The following is a 15,998-nucleotide window of genomic DNA, read 5'->3' as shown; positions in this document are numbered from 1 at the left end:
GCGACGTCTTTTTCAGGGACGTCCCTGCTTATTTCAGCAAGACAATGCCAAGCCACATTCTGTACGTGTTACAACAGTGTGGCTTCATAGTAAAAGAGTGTGGGTACTAGACTGGCCTGCCTGCAGTCCTGACCTGTCTCCCATTGAAAATGTGTGGCGCATTATGAAGCGCAAAATACGACAACGGAGACCCCGGACTGTTGAGCAACTGAAGTCGTACATCAAGCAAGAATGGGAAAGAATTCCACCTACAAAGCTTCAAAAATTAGTGTCCTCAGTTCCCAAACGCTTATTGAGTGTTGCTAAAAAGAAAGGTGATGTAACACAGTGGTAATCATGCCCCTGTCCCAGCTTTTTTGGAATGTGTTGCAGGCATCAAATTCAAAATGAGTGAATATTTGCAAAAAAACAATAAAGTTTATCAGTTTGAACATTAAATATCTTGTCTTTGTAGTGTATTCAATTGAATATAAGTTGAAAAGGATTTGCAAATCATTGTATTCTGTTTTTATTTATGTTTTACACAACGTCCCAACTTCATTGTAATTGGGGTTTGTAGAATTTGGAGAATAGACACCTGTATGCCAACACATTCTATATTTGGAGAGTAGACACCTGCATGCCAACACTTTCTAATCAGTTTTATTTTATTCTTATAATATTATTTGATGCTTACTTTGATACTTGTTAATATTCTAATTAACTATTAAACTGTGTTTCATATTATCTCTGCTGTGTGTTTCATTTCATTCTTTTAAGATAGGGAAGATATTAGTCTGAAAACATTTAGCAAATTGATGTCTTAAATACTGATTTATTGCAATGACAACAGCTGCTGGAATTTTGCCAGTTTTAAACATTTTTGGGAGTTCTTAAAAGAGCTGTTGTAGGTAGTTCTTAAAAGAGCTGTTGGTTTTAAGAAATGACGCTGAATGTTGCTGCCTCAGAAATGTTCCTGCCAAGGGAACCCGACCAGCTGGAGACATGAAGTACCCTGCAGACCTATCCCTCACAGCCATAGCATCTCTGCTGGCATTGTTGGTGCCAAGTTTGTGAGCATCCTGCATTCCTAAAGATGGCTCTGCAATGGGTGTCAAAGTTGCAGTAGGTGTAGCTGCAGTGTCACCATTCCTCCTCAAAAAATTGTGGAGCATGCAGGTTGCTTTGATGATCCTCTCTGCCACCTCTGGAGACATGCCTGCCCTGCGGTAAACCCTCCGCTGTGTTGCCAGTATACCAAAGGTACACTCTACCATCCTCCGGGCATGTGAGAGTCGGAAGTTGAAAACTCTCCTCTCTCTGGTGTTGTGGCCAGGGTAGGGGCGGAGGATGTTGTGGTGCAGTGGGAATGTCTCAACTGCCAGGAAAACATAGGCAAGGCTCCTAAATGCTCTGCTCCAGGGAGGGGGGAGTCTTCAGGAAGCATCAGGGTATTCTGGCGCAGGGCAGATCCAAAGGCTGAGGCAACCAATGTTCCCCTATCGCTATTTCTTTCATAGGCACCAATATCAACTACCCAGAAGCGGTATCTCGCATCTACAGTGGCAAGGAGGACTATGGAGAATGTCCCCTTGTAGTTATAGTGCAAGGACCCGCTGAATGGAGGGGCATTGATAATAACATGCCTACCATCCATTGTTCCAAGACAGTTGGGGAAAGCCCAAAGATGCTGGAACTCTGAAGCAATTTTCCTTCACTCTGCTGCATCAGGCACAGGCATGCAGTCATGTAGGAGACAGTCCCAAAGTGCTTGATACACCTGTCTGACAATCCCAGCCACAGTGCTGACACCAACCCTGAAGCTGAAGGCAATGGATCGAAATGAATCACCTGTTGCCAAATACCTTAAAAGAAAAATACATTTTATTAAAACCAATTTTATGTTCGGATAACTACATTACATTACAGTCATTTAGCAGATGCTAATGGGCAAGTATGCACTTAATTGTCTTATGTTAACTAGCTAGCTATTTGCAACACATCTGCTTTGCATTATGTTATGCTACTAGCTCGACACTATGTTAACATCAGGTAGGCTACCTATCCATATCAGGAGGGGTTAGAAAAGTCACACAACTCACCTTAAACAGATCCAAAGTCGTTCGTCCGGGCTAATGGTCTCCCTAAATGTGGTCTGTGTTCTTGCGATTGTGGGTCCAGTAATTTGGAACAGGTCTTCAAACTGGCTGTTGTTCAGTCTGAAGTATGCAGTGAACCGCAATTCATCCGAATGGCGCTCCCGCAATAAATTATGGTAAGCACCATACTGCGCCCTCCCCCATACAATGTCATCAAGGCTCAGCATTTTCGGTTTTGATTTTTCAAAGCCATCCAGCCTGCCGAATTCCGCCACAAGAGGACACTGTTACATAACCTCACACGAACAGGAACAACTTTTTGATCCGTGGAAACATAAAATCCGAGTGAAAATCAGTTTAATCTGGGTATTTTTCGGTGAAAATTTGTAAAAACCGAAAACGCTGAGCCTTGAATGTCATGCACCCACAAACGTTTGGGGAAAATTGACATCCTCCTCTCTTTCAGCTTCAAATGCCAGAACTAGAGCCAGTTGTCTCTTTCTCGACATTTTGTGTCGCGAAAATGTTGCAGCTGTAAGATCACATGGCAACAAAAGACGCTCTCAGCTGCTGTTTTGGAACAAACGCTGCTAGCGTTTTTTTTTTGTTGTTTTTTTTTTTTTTTTTTTTTACCTGAAAAAACTTTCTGGCCAGTGTCTTTAATTTTAAAAAAGACGCTAGGTGTGAACACGGCCTCACACTGCTATCCAATCATCTGAGTGGCATTTTTGGGCCAGGTGTAGGGCACAAGAGAATCCAAAGACCACAGAAATCTGAAGTCAAGACTTAACAGGACTTCTTATTGCCTTTTAACTAAGTACACTCAAAAAATAATTACAGGACAGTTGTCCATGATAGATGTAAAGTAGAACTTAATCAGCAACGTCTACTGAAAACAATCCCAGAATGACGCCAGATGGTTCAGAAGCACTTGCAGGAAAATCTGAGCATTGATGCTTAACTTTTCCTTTCAAGCCAACTGAAACTTTGACCTTGGAACATTATCTTTATCTTGATTGTACAAGACATGGAATTGTACAAATTTTAATTGGTTGAATTGATATTTACTCTGAATCCTGTTGAGTATTCATGTATCTTTCTTTTTTCTTTGCCAGATGTGCCCTTGAATTGTGATTCCAACATCCCATTGGTTGCTGAGGAACTGATGAGAAAGATGATACACCAGTTTGCCATTGAATACGCCTCCAAGAGCTGCCTTGTCAACAACACCCCTTCACCTCTGTCAGACACTGCCAACTTGGATGCCCCTCTAGATCTCACAGTGAGCCGCGAAAAGGAGCGGGAACCTCAGCCAGGTACCGTAGTTATTGTTTATTAGTTTCCGTTAGGCACACAAATCAGAAAATGCTATCTCATTCCAAGATAAAGACCACATAACCAATAGATGTCCCTTCCAAAGCCTGACACTGGCCATGGAGCAAAGAAAATGTTGAATTGTTGCATTAGGATACCGACAACCAGTTTTTATTTTGTTTGCCACACAGATGGTGTGCTCGACCTCTCCAAGAGGAACACTGCCTGCCCAGTGACATCATCACCAGCCAATCACAAAGCCTCAGGGTAAATGCCATTTTGTTTGTTTGTCTTTGCAGTGGTCTGTGAATTTCACTACTTTTTGGCCTATAAGGAAAATGCATGCAGAAGCCCAATCATCACAGTTAGTTGACATTGGGGGTGCTACATATGCACAATGAGAATTTTAAAGTAACTGCTCATACTTTTTTCTTATTATAAAAACAGACTACTGTGTATCTGAAACCCCCAATTCTGACTAAACATGATGATATTCTGTGCTTCATTTTTTTTCTAACATATGGCATGGCTAATGCCGGCTGGCTGCATACACATCTGCATTATCTTGTTTTGTGGTGCAATTCTCTTAAACAGTGTTGCTTGGATATAGGCCAAGTGATTTATTACCTTTCTGACCTGATTGATATGCATACTCAGTTGTCCAAGCAGCTACCTAGTTTGTTGTCATGCACATTATGAGGTTAGAGTTAGCTTGTTTATGGAGTTGCAAATCTATGGGGTTGACTCTTTTATCTCTTGTTGAGCGGTAACGTCACAGTAACAGCACAGTAATGTAAATATTTGCCAGCAGCACAGGACTGTACAATGAGGAGAACACTGGCGTACCTCACAGCGGTTTTACCTCCTTTTTTTACTGGTCAAGTTACATTGAGTTTGATAACTCAACCCTCAGGCAAGTAGGACACTCACTGAAGAATATCACAAAGCTGCAGGGGTTGAGTGTGAGTGTCAAAGTAACCACAGCCATTCACAGACTGTCCCACCTGGACGTGAAGAGGCTTTTCCACTCACAAGCAATGTGTGTGCATGAGAAACAGCAGCGTTTTTGTGAATGAGGGCCCAGAAACTGAGAAAAAAAAGACATGAAACAAGAGACACAGTGATGTTACCAACACAAGGCATAAAGGAGTGGACCCCTGGCTCTGCCCCCTTCTGTCTCCCCTGTGCCAAAACCAAACCCCTCCCCTCTCTTCATCTCCTTCATCCTGACCCTGCTGTTTGGTCCTCCCATCCTTAGGAGGCAGCGCAGGCAGAGGGAGGAGTACATTGAGAGGAGCTGGGAGCTGTCTGAGGGGTTGCTGTCCAAGGCCTTGAAGGATGTACGCTCAGGGAGGTTGCAGGAACAACGGGCTTCGCTGCTTTATGGGATCCCCCTCCACACCCTTAGACAAGGCATGGAGAGCTGGCCAGAGGGAAGACTTGGGCTGCTGCGCCACCTCACACCTGCAAGTGGAGATTTCAGTGAGGAAGTAACATCATATAGTGTGATGTCATTGACACGGGGGGGTGAAGCTCGTCTTGTTCTACAGAAGGTGGCTGCATGGGCAGAGCGTGCAGAAATTGGCGGAGCGACAGAAGAAAATGGTGACATTCGCTTCCCCTCTTCCTCCCTCTCTTCTAATCAGCAGGGCAGTCTAAAGAAAACCGTCTCTTTCTCGTTCCCCCATGTCAGGGATGCTCTCCAGCCTGCACCAAGCCCCACTCCCAGCTTGGAGCCTCCTACCCAACTCCGTATCCCTCAGGTCCGTTCCATTTCTGACCACAAGTCAAGCCTCGCTGAGGCGTACAGCATGGCTGAAGGTCTGCACCTACATACCTCATCGACAGAGGGTACCAGCAACTCTGTCCGGTCCACTGCTGCTAAATCCTCAGCTCTCTTTAAACTCAGGCCTCCATTTGTGTCAGATGCCTGTGTCAGTGTCACAAACAACTCACCTCACCGCCCAGTTCCACGGAGCTCCTCATTAGATGATTCAGAGGAGGGCTCTGTCTGCCGTTACAAGGACAAGCAGCCGAGGAAGAAGCGTGGCCGCTACCGCCAATATGACCATGATCTGCTGGAAGAGGCCATTGCCATGGTGATTGCAGGCCGAATGAGTGTGTCAAAGGCCCAGAGTGTCTATGGAGTGCCCCACAGCACACTGGAGTACAAAGTCAAAGAGCGCTCCGGAACACTCAAAAATCCTCCTAAGAAGAAAAATGCCAATTCCTCTAGTTCTGGTACCATGACTGGTTCAACTAACTCAGGGACTTACACCTCAGCTGCTGCCACAAACAGGTTCTAGACAGCAAAATGCTTCTAGAACTCAGCACTTGAATTCTTCACCTCTTACAGGATAAATGTTTTCTGGAAACACTTGTTTCACTCAACACATGCCTTTTTATAGGGAAAAAAAATCCTTTCTATTCAGGTCTTTTAACTGTGTGTCTGTTGTTATGTAACGGCTATTCTCCGAGCTTTGTTTCTCAGTCTTGGTCCTGGGCTCAGTCAAACTTTGATTACTGGCGCTATACATTATATTCACACCCACACACCCAAATACACTAAAAAAGTCCAGATAATTATGATTTAAAAACAAAAAATTTTTTTTTCTTTTCTTTTTTCTTGTCTAGTCCTATCAGATTGCTCTCTGCTCAGGAGCAGGCTGTCTGAATTTGGGTCACCAGGATCACGAATGAGAAACATGAATGTGTAGCCCTCAGCTTACAGTTGAACTGTAAGTCTCACATAGGTTCTTCAGGATTGATTCAACTTTTAAAGCTCCTTGGTATTGGAGCATTGATGATTGTCATTTGCAGCTGTTTCTCTTTCTCTCTGGGTATCTTAACCAGGTATTGTTGTTGGCACTTATAGAAACAGGCAGTTGAGTTTTAACAGTTTAAACCAATGGTTCTCAACCCAGTCCTCAGGAACCCTCTGCACTGCTGGTTTTTTATTCTGCCAGATAGATAATTATGTTTGTCAGTTGTGATTAGATAGCTGGAGCGCCTAATACAACACATGAATGTAATGAACTAAATGGTAGAATAGAAAACCAGCAGAAGACTGGATAGAAATCCACCAGAAGAAACCACACGAGCGGCTACATTATTATATGAAGGTCAAATTTTAAGAGAACAGGTTGATTTAATGTCCATATTTTTCCCTTCTCTTTGTGAAAGCTAGTCTGGACATTTGTATTGGGTATAGCTGGAATGTGGTCACTAAGCATGTCTGAAAAAATGTGCACTGGTATGCTTGCAAATCATATGTTTTTGTGGATGTTGTGAATCCTTTCTGATCATTTTCCTTTTTCTTTAAACTCAGATGGATATTCACAAACTTTGCCACTGTAGCAGTATTAATTTGTAACCTCATGCATCACTGCTGCTTAAAACTTTACAGGACAGTTTCATGGGCACAGAGAAATGTAGCAAATTCTGAGCTTATTTCTATGAACATATGAGTCCCGTGCATTGCATGGAGCAAATTTGAGGACAGGCTATTATGGGTGGGCAATCTTATTCAGAAGGGGCCGGTGACGGTGCAGGTTTTTGTTCCTATCAAGCAGTTACACACCTGTGTCTCCTAATCAAGTTCCTCAGCAAAGACTACTGGTTGATTAGTGGGATCAGGTGTGTAACTGCTTGGTTGGAACAAAAACCTTCACCTACACCAGCCCTTTCTGGATAAGATTGCCCACCCCTGTGCTATATTGTCTGTAGCATTAATGTTACAGACAAATGCTCACGTAGGCTGCTGAAGGTTAATATAGTATTATAAGTCTTTTTGGAAAGTTGGCAGTCTGAAGACTTAGTTGAAGTGGGAGGGAAAGAGGCTACTTTGTCTGTGTCTGGGGAAATTGAAATATTGTCTTGACTCATTTCTGAATCTTTTATAAACCCATCAGACAGTTCTGCTACTACAAAAGTAGCTTTTCTGGATTAGCCTTACACAAGCTGCTTTTTATCTTGATGTGATGTCAGTCTGCCTGTCTTTCTCTCTCTAACCTCATTGCCACATAAAACCTCTTTGAGCTTAGTTTGTTGCCTGCCAATAGCCCAGTGTCTGCTTTTAAATCTAGGTCTCCATATTGTCTTATATGCTGGGACGAGTTCTTTCTTGCCCTAGGAAGATGTGTACTTTCTCAAGGAACAACACCTAAGTGTGAATTCACTAATATTAACATCCCTTAAACTTAAGAGAAAATTCACCGGGGTCCGCGGTGGTGTAGCGGTCTAAGCATCGGCTTTGTGCCGATGCAGTTGCCCACTGGGGACCGGGGTTCGCGCCTCGGTCTCGTCAGATCGGACTATGGCCAGACTCGACGAAGTAGCAATAATTAGCAACGCTGTCTTCGGGAGGGGGGCGGAGTCGGCTTGTGTTCGTCACATGAATGTGTCTCTGGGTGTGTCGGAAAAAGCAGTGGTTCGGCCTGGATTCACCTTGTCACGAAAGTGGGGAGGCGTCTCCTTCGAGACTGCCGGCCGGAGAGATGCCTTTGGCGAACGCATGCAGTACAGTGCAGTGTTTGAACTAAAATAGGGATCGATTGACCACTAAATTGGGAGAAAAATCAGAAATAAATTAAAGGAAAAAAAAGTAAATTCACCCTCTATCAGCTGTGCGCATCCTCTTTCTCATCTTTGAAAAATGCTCAGAAATGAGATATTGGATATTTTGTCACGGGAGGCTGCTAGTAACACAGATGAGAATTGGTGAGTGTTTGGTGGGGATCAGACCATCTCACTGATCAAATAAATGAAGACAGTAACCTTCATACTTTTTTTTTATTATTACTTTTTGCGAGTGTGACACAAAAAGTCTGTGGACAAAAGTATTTCCGAATGCTTGCATGTAAGCATTCAGAACTGCAGAGGTCAACCAACAGGAGCATAATGTGTGCGGACTTATTAGAGGAAATGTGGACATAATCACATGGGGATTTTATAAAGGATGGATGTCTTGCAGTGAAGTAAAGCCATATATTTCAGTTTTTCCCTCAAATAACATATTTAAGTATACATCTGCTTTTTAAGCCAGTCTGTCAGAACATTAGTGTCTCGTAGTCTGTGGTCAGTCACACATTTAATTAATTTGGTCAAATCTCTGCCCAATGGCATTTGCAGGATATATGCCATGTTCTTTGCTATGTATTTGTCCTTGGTATGTAATAGTTTTTTAAGGTTTTTGTGTGTATTCTTTGTAAATGAAAGGCTTAAGTTTTTTTTGGGGGGGGGGGGTTGATCAAATTCATTTTGGATGGTATTCTAACACTGTAACCTTACCAACTAAACACACTGAATGTCTCTGCTCTTAACAGTATACCAGTGCCTGTCTTTTGGGCTACTGTAAAGTGCAGCATGTCACCTCTACTCTGGGAATTAACTGGTATTTATATCAAAAGTCCAATTTATTTATGAGCCTAACTACCTTAGATAAAAAAGAGTTTTAATTTAAGTTTTATTGCAGTATATTCTTGTAACACTCCTCAATACCCTTACTAGGCTTGTATTTGAATTAGGCCTACTGTTTTAATTATTTATGTACTGACTAAAGTACTGACAAATCTATGAAATGACCTAACAGAAATCAGCTATTTATGCATTTTAAATTCTTGCACTATAATTTATAAGCGGTTGTATTTATTGTAGAAAATGCTTTGTGTAATTGATGTTGCATACTTATTGATTGTGCTTCAGAAATGTGATCTTACTAGTTTGATTGTTGTAGTCTTTGATTTGTAATGATGCACTTTGATGCAATGTGAAGTGTGTATTGCTCCAACTGCATGAAGGCAGTTAGCCTGCTTATTTTATTTTGTCTTGCGCTTAGCTACCTTACTGTGTGGTTGGTTAATTCTTAATTAAAGGTGAAAATACAATTTTATGAGATTTTTAGACCAACCCTAGGTGTACACTACAGAATGGTCAATAGTTAAAAAAAAAAAAACAACTCATCCATCAGGTTTTAAAGTAGACTCCAATCCTTGAAAATTCTCAGATCTTAGATCTCTTACTTAATACCTAAGCAGTCTAATGTTAAGATGGATGATTTGATTTTACAATAAAGATCTGTTGCTTGCAGAATTAAGACAGGTTGACCACTAGAAATTACTTTTTTTTCCATGACCCAGCTAATTTGTCAGTGGGGCTACTGCTGATAATAAATTGTTTGCGCGTTACTACAATCGTTCGCTTCTGCTTTGAGCAGAATGTTGTATTTTGCCTTCAGCAACTCATCAATAAAGCAGCTCTGTTATATAAGATTTCCCTATGATCATTTTATCAACAATATTTTGTTTTTGCATTAAACAATGAAAGCATTTTAGTAAAGACATCTTGTCATAGAACGCACTACTAGTAAGAAATTCAAGTATGCTATAGTAACTTAAGTGGAGGATTTCAGCATAATCAAACAACCTAAAGATTGATGTGTATGTGGTAGTTTAGATTTACAAAAGAATTTTGATAACGAGGGTTTGCAGAAATTAAAGTCTCAAGGTCTTGATTGTTACAGGGCATGAAAACAATTTTTGATATGCAGTCTGTAACTCAGCTTGACAGTGGATAAACCCCCTTAACATCGATCTTTGCATTTCTGCTTTTAGCTTCCTGTGTTCAACCCGTACCGAAGATCTGGTGGATCCAGGGAGGCGAGAGGCTCAGTGTAGACGAGATAATAAGAAGTCTACATTGGATGCTGTCCTCTGCTCACTCTGCCCGACACACCGCTCCTTACTCTATCAAATATTAAAGCTGGCACATCAGGAACAACTGTTCACTTCGCCCAGACCCATCAGTCAGGCTGATTGTCACTGCTGCCATCGTGCGGTAATACCGCAGGATGTTGCCCCTCGTCCGTTTCCATTTAGTGATTGTAAAGCCCACACCAGTAACTCTCTCTGCCCTCTTACTGACTGTGATCAAAATCATCCTAACACCCCTTATCATTCAACGGCTTCGAAGTCCCGGTGTAGCATTCAGCACTATTCTTTTAGCAGTTGTAAAAGTAAAGCTCAGGGCTCAAGCTGTTGCTGTGTACAAAGTTGCAGGGTGACAGCTTACCCTGTTTTCTGTTTAAAGAGCCTTCACTGCATCTCCTGCCAAAGCTTGGCCATAAGTCGGATTGACAATGTTGTCTGTTCATTTGCGTCCTCTCCTCCGTTGTCCTCATCGCCTGCTCTGTGCGCTTCCTCCTCATCCAGCCTATGCCCATCCTCTTCAGTGTGTACTGCCTCATCGATGTGCTGTAGCCACCACAGCCCCCACCCATGTCCATGCTATTCAAATCACACCTGCCTGGCTCAAGTCAGGCTCTCAGGGGATAAAGGGGATGGAGATGGTAATCTTAACTGTCCCGTGTTGAAGAGAGAGCAGAGCCCCTCCCCTCCCCCACTCTCCCCAATTACCTCTGACATCAATGGCAAAACAGAGGAAAAGCCTCCCTCCTTGCAACACCACACACATGAGGAGGGGCATGGCCTGTCTTGCCCTCTAATGGTCAAAGATGTTCACATGGATGTGGACCAACAGGAAGTAAATTTGGATTCCACTGCTGAAGAGGAGCTGGAATGTGCAACTCCAAGAACAAGTCAAACAGAGAATAACCTTAGCAGGAGACTACTGCAAGATGTTGTTGATCGATTTAGTGAGAAACTGGAGACAATTGAGCCTGTGGAGAAGGACTCAAGTTCCTCAACAATAAACAGCATTGATAAGGATAGGGCTCTAACATCCTCTGCAGATCAAAGCCTGCAATCTCATGCTGATGCTCATCTGAGTGAAATCATTACCACAGTGCTTCACACAGGCACTGACAGTGACTACAGCCTCAGTGAGCTCCTCCATCGCCATGACAGCAGTGAGGCCAGGTCACCTAATACCCGCTACCGCAGACGACAGGAGGTGCTAGCTGCTATTACAACATTCCCTGATCTTGCTTCCAATCGACGACAAACTTTACAAATCAAACGGGAGCTTGCCATGCTTGACCTATCATATAGCAGAAGAAAGATGCCCCTAGCAAAGAGGGCCAAATTTAAAGGAAGCGGGAATTTTGCCTCACCTACATCCAGCTCCCCTTCAGACACAACCCTTGTCAAAGAGGAGCCTGAAAAAGAAATGATGATCCAAGAGCCGAAGGTACTTGGTCAGACACAAGAGGTAACCAAAGAGGAAGTAAGCACGAAGAGTGAGATTGCTCCAGATAACAGTTTCAAAGAAGATGGAAAGGAAGATTGTAAAATTGGTGAAGAACCTAGATTGGAAAAAGCAGTCGGAAATGCAGGTAGGGTTGGGGAGGACCAAGACAAGAGACTTGCTTTAGAGGGGGAGATTGATGAGGTAAAAGAAGAGATACAAACAGTGATAGTTACAGAGGGTATTGAGACAATTAAAGTAGAGGAGACAGAAAGGGATTTAGCCACTGGGGAAAGACAAAATGTTGCCACAAATTCCCAAATAATTAATGCCGAACTGCATAGGAAATATAACAACCAGGGTTCAGATGAAGTGAGTCTGTGCTGTAGCATTGGCTGTGAAAAAGATGCTGATGGTAGCTACTTGGGAAAAGTTAGAAATACACAGGAATTAGAGTCAACTCAAAGCCCTGATGGTGACACTACACTAACCATAGAAAAGGTTTACCACAGTCCAGTTAGACAAAATAGGGAGTCCAGGTTTTTGTCTAAGTCAAGTAACTTTAGGGAGGAAAGGAGATCGAGGAGAAACATTGTCCCCCCGCAGCGGTTCTCCTCCTATGTTACAGAACCCAGGAAGATGTACTTTGTTGCTTGTTTTTCTGAGAGTATTTTCAACCAGAAAACGTCATCAAACAAGGTTTTAAAATCTAGCACCATTGACACCTTCTTCACAAACCCAAATGAGAAGGACCCAAAACTTGAATCAATAAAAGAACCTCTGACATCCTCATGTGAGGCCATTGGGGAGCTTGCCATTCAACTAACACCTAAAGAACAGTTTGGAACACCTAACAAGGAGTCAAAGAATCATAACCAAGTTTTTCCAGTTACCATGGCTACAAGAGCTGTATCAACCAGGCCCTATGGAAGGTTGCGATCTTCTCGGACAAACCTACAGAATTTAGAGTCAGAAGCAACTTTTAGAACACCCCAAAACCATTCAAAGTCAGGTGTTGGCAGTTTTGATACTTACGTTGAAAAGCTTCCCAGCCCTCAGGACCAATATAATAGCCCAATCAAGCTTATGTATGTATCTCCAGTAATGGGTGAGAAAGGAGTTAAATATAGCCTTAAGTCCGCAGCTTCTTTTTCTAGTGGACAAGTAGAGGAACCATTTGACCCATGTGAGGAGTCTTCATGGGCAGGTACACCAGAGAAGAACAAAAGCCCAGGCATTGAGTCTCCCACCTCACTAGTGAAATCAGTTTCCTCACCACTTAAATTTACTACTTTATCTCCCAATTCGGCCTCTCTGTCACCCAAGTCTTTATCGCCCAAATCGGCTCCCTCGTCACCTAAAGTAAGTGCCAGAAGGTCAGGAGAAGGTGGACCCCCAAAAAGAGTTATTGGAACTGAAAACCAGAGATCACCAGGCCACTTACTCCCTATTAATGAAACAACCCCTATAAAAAGGCGTCCAGGCCGTCCTAAGAAGCTCGGACCACAGCTGGAGAAGAAGGTGAAAAGGCCAATTGGACGGCCACGTAAGCAAAAAGTTCTTGATCCAATAAGTGGGGCAAATGCAGACAATGTAAAAGTTGTTTTGGGATCAGACACAGAGAATGCAAACAAGAATCTTAAAATAACAGTTGTTTATGGGCGGTCAAGGAGGAATAAACGGCTGGTGTCTGAGGGTTCTGGTCAGCTAAAAACAGAGATCCATGAGGCTTGGCCATCAATGGACCAAAACAATGACTTGAATAAATCACTGCAAAGTTCTCAGATAAGTAATGTCAAACCCACTTCAGCAGAATGGCCAGAGGATTTAAACCTGGTTAGACCTGTGAAACATAGAGACTCTGTGCCTCATTCAAGCAGTAACATCAAATGTCAGAAGCTGCAAGGAGCTGTACCCATTAGGAAACCAGGAAGACCTGCAAAAGTTAAGATCTCTGGAATTTCGGTCACAGTAACTACTGTATCCCCTCGACAGCGCAAAATTCAGATGAACAAGGATGCTAGGCAATCTCTGAAAACACCAAGTCACAAGAAAGCACTCCTGCCAGAGCTCAAATCTGCTAAAGAGCCCTGGACAACCAGTCTTAAAACAAGCGATGGTTGCATACAAAAAGAGGGAAGGATCAAGGCAAAGGATGAAAGTAGTTACAGCCAGCCAGATCGGCCTGTGCCAGTGCGTCACTCAGTAAGGGTGCGGAAGCCCTCCATCTACCTGCTACACTCTGTGGCAACCTCTAGCTCCAGATCCTACAGCCACAGCACGGCTCTGTTGCGGCGTTCTCGACAGCTTCTGCTCAACAAAGCCAGCAACCAAAGAAAAAAGGAGGAAGCTCAGGGCATTGTCGAAACTTCAGGGGAGACAAGGCAATTGCTTGAACAGGAGAGGAAGCACATTTTTCAGGATCTCAGTTGGGAGACAGCAGTGTCAGTAGATTCAATTTTCCCGTCAACTAAAGCACTTAGGTGGTGGGCAACATCAGCCAAGAAAAAGACCTTGAGCCAAGAGCTCGCTCGGCGAATAAGATTGGTTTCTGACACCTGGGTCTCAGATTCTGTTGATAGTCAGGAGAAAATAGCCTTACAACCTAAATTATGCAGTAAAGGCAACAATGGCTCATTAACAAAGAGGTCAAGACATTCCTCTGTTGTTCGAATGTTGTTTGACTGTCCTCCTAACAACCCAAGCTCCTGTAGTATGCAGCAGTTGCGCTCCTGGTTTATGCAGACCACAGAGACTCAGTCTCTAGCCATCGTCAAAAAGGCAAGCTCCAGAAATCCCTATGAAATCATGCACTACCCATGTTCTGCCAACAAAAGAAGTGTTTGTCCCAGTCCCCAGGCAGAACGACTTCGCAAACACATTAAAAAGTTTGCCAAAACAGTGCCAAAGAGTCCTTTACAGCACCAGCGGGCTCGGGAAAGGCTGAGGGAAAGGAAACGGGCATTATTATCAACAGAAACTGTCAAACGGCAACTTTTCACTCCAAGGTTTGCACTGAGTAGGCTCAATCAAATTGCCCCATGGTGGAGAGGCAGAGTCCTTGGCAAGTATCAAACCACCCTCCTAAGGGCAAGGGCAAGATTTCTAACTCATAATGAAAGAAGGAAGTGGCCAAAGAGGCAGAGTAACAATTGCAAGGAATTGAAATTGAGATTAGCTGCAAGCAGATCAAGTGGTCTTGTGGTAACTACACTACAGTCAAACATGACATTTTCTAGAGCATTAACAGATCCTGTATTTGACTGCTCAGAAAGCAGTTACTCTACCAGTTCTGCTGACCAAACTCAGGAGTCTATGGATGTTCCCAAAGAGCCTAGACTCAGCTCTCAAGCATGGAGCCCTGAAAAACTGAAGGAATGCCGGGTGTTTCTGAAGAAGATCAATTCACCAGACAGTGAGTCAGCTGCAGAGGGAGAGTGGGACTCATGTACAGTGACACTGGATGATGGCTCATCCTCTGCCCACTGCCTTGCAGGGAGGGAGAGCAAGCCCACAGGAGCAGGTAAAGCTGTGAAAACTGAGAGAAAAAAGAGGAAGAGGTGGGAAAAAAACCCTGCCTCAAGACAGACAATATGTTTTGCATTAAAGTCGAGTCAGGATGAAAGGTCAATGGGGAGGCAGAAAGGCAAATGGAGACATGCTGGGGTGGTGTCAGCTGAGCCACAGCAACCACCACTTGCGAAGATGCTGAGACAATCGCGAGTGAGAGGCCTATCTGGGCCAAGATGGTGTGACTTCATTTTAGGTAATTGACCTTATTTACCTAATTTACCATCTTTTAACACAACGTGAGTGATCGTTATATTTTTACCATGCTTTAGCACCCAGACATGTCACTTGTCAACTTCTCTTGCTCTTTTTGTTCCATTTAACAGAAAATTAAAAAGCAAGAAGCCTCCTCCATCCTGTGAAAGAGTCTGTGGTTAAACCTGGTGCCTTTGGATATGCAGCTGACCACAGAGATTGACCACTTCACTTTTATCTGGTCTGAACTCAGCAATTATGTAGCAGTCTAACTTAACAGGAGCCTTTGGTTGCACTATTTTTAACAAGCTCCAGTTTCCTCCGTTTTTGTTTTTTTTGTTTTTTTTTTAATGGCCATGGTTATGTTATAAAGAATTTTTCTTTTTTAAGTGAACCTTCTGGTCAAAGATCAAAGATCATCCAGTCAGTGGTTAAATCGGACAAGTACTTAAAATGAGCTCTGAAAGAGTTGCAATGTTGAATGAAGAAGAGTTTGACTGCATTAGGACAGTGCCATCTGCCATCATAATTGGAACCGGGACCTTTTCAATGTATGCCTTTTTGCGTTTGGGGCTTTAAGGCTCAACATAGATCCAGTAACTTTTTAAAAAAAAAATATATACATCTGCTTTTGTTCACAGCTTGCATAATACAGTTGTACTGCTCCGTAACACCAAGCACATGACCAAGTATTTTGGA

General features: G+C 43.1%; 1 long non-coding RNA gene across 1 annotated transcript; it reads left to right on the top strand.

Annotated features, from left to right (window-relative positions):
- The first annotated feature begins 3,374 nt into the window (after positions 1 to 3,374).
- Positions 3,375 to 4,770, top strand: LOC130112740 (uncharacterized). The gene is made up of 3 exons (XR_008810255.1): positions 3,375 to 3,394; positions 3,584 to 3,659; positions 4,651 to 4,770. It is a non-coding gene; the product is annotated as an uncharacterized LOC130112740 (long non-coding RNA).
- The last annotated feature ends 11,228 nt before the right edge of the window (positions 4,771 to 15,998 follow it).

Source organism: Lampris incognitus, chromosome 5 (genome assembly GCF_029633865.1).
Source record: "Lampris incognitus isolate fLamInc1 chromosome 5, fLamInc1.hap2, whole genome shotgun sequence".
NCBI classification, from domain to species: Eukaryota; Metazoa; Chordata; class Actinopteri; order Lampriformes; family Lampridae; genus Lampris; species Lampris incognitus.
Note: the sequence above shows the minus strand (reverse complement) of the source record. Positions and strands in the feature narration are given on the sequence as shown.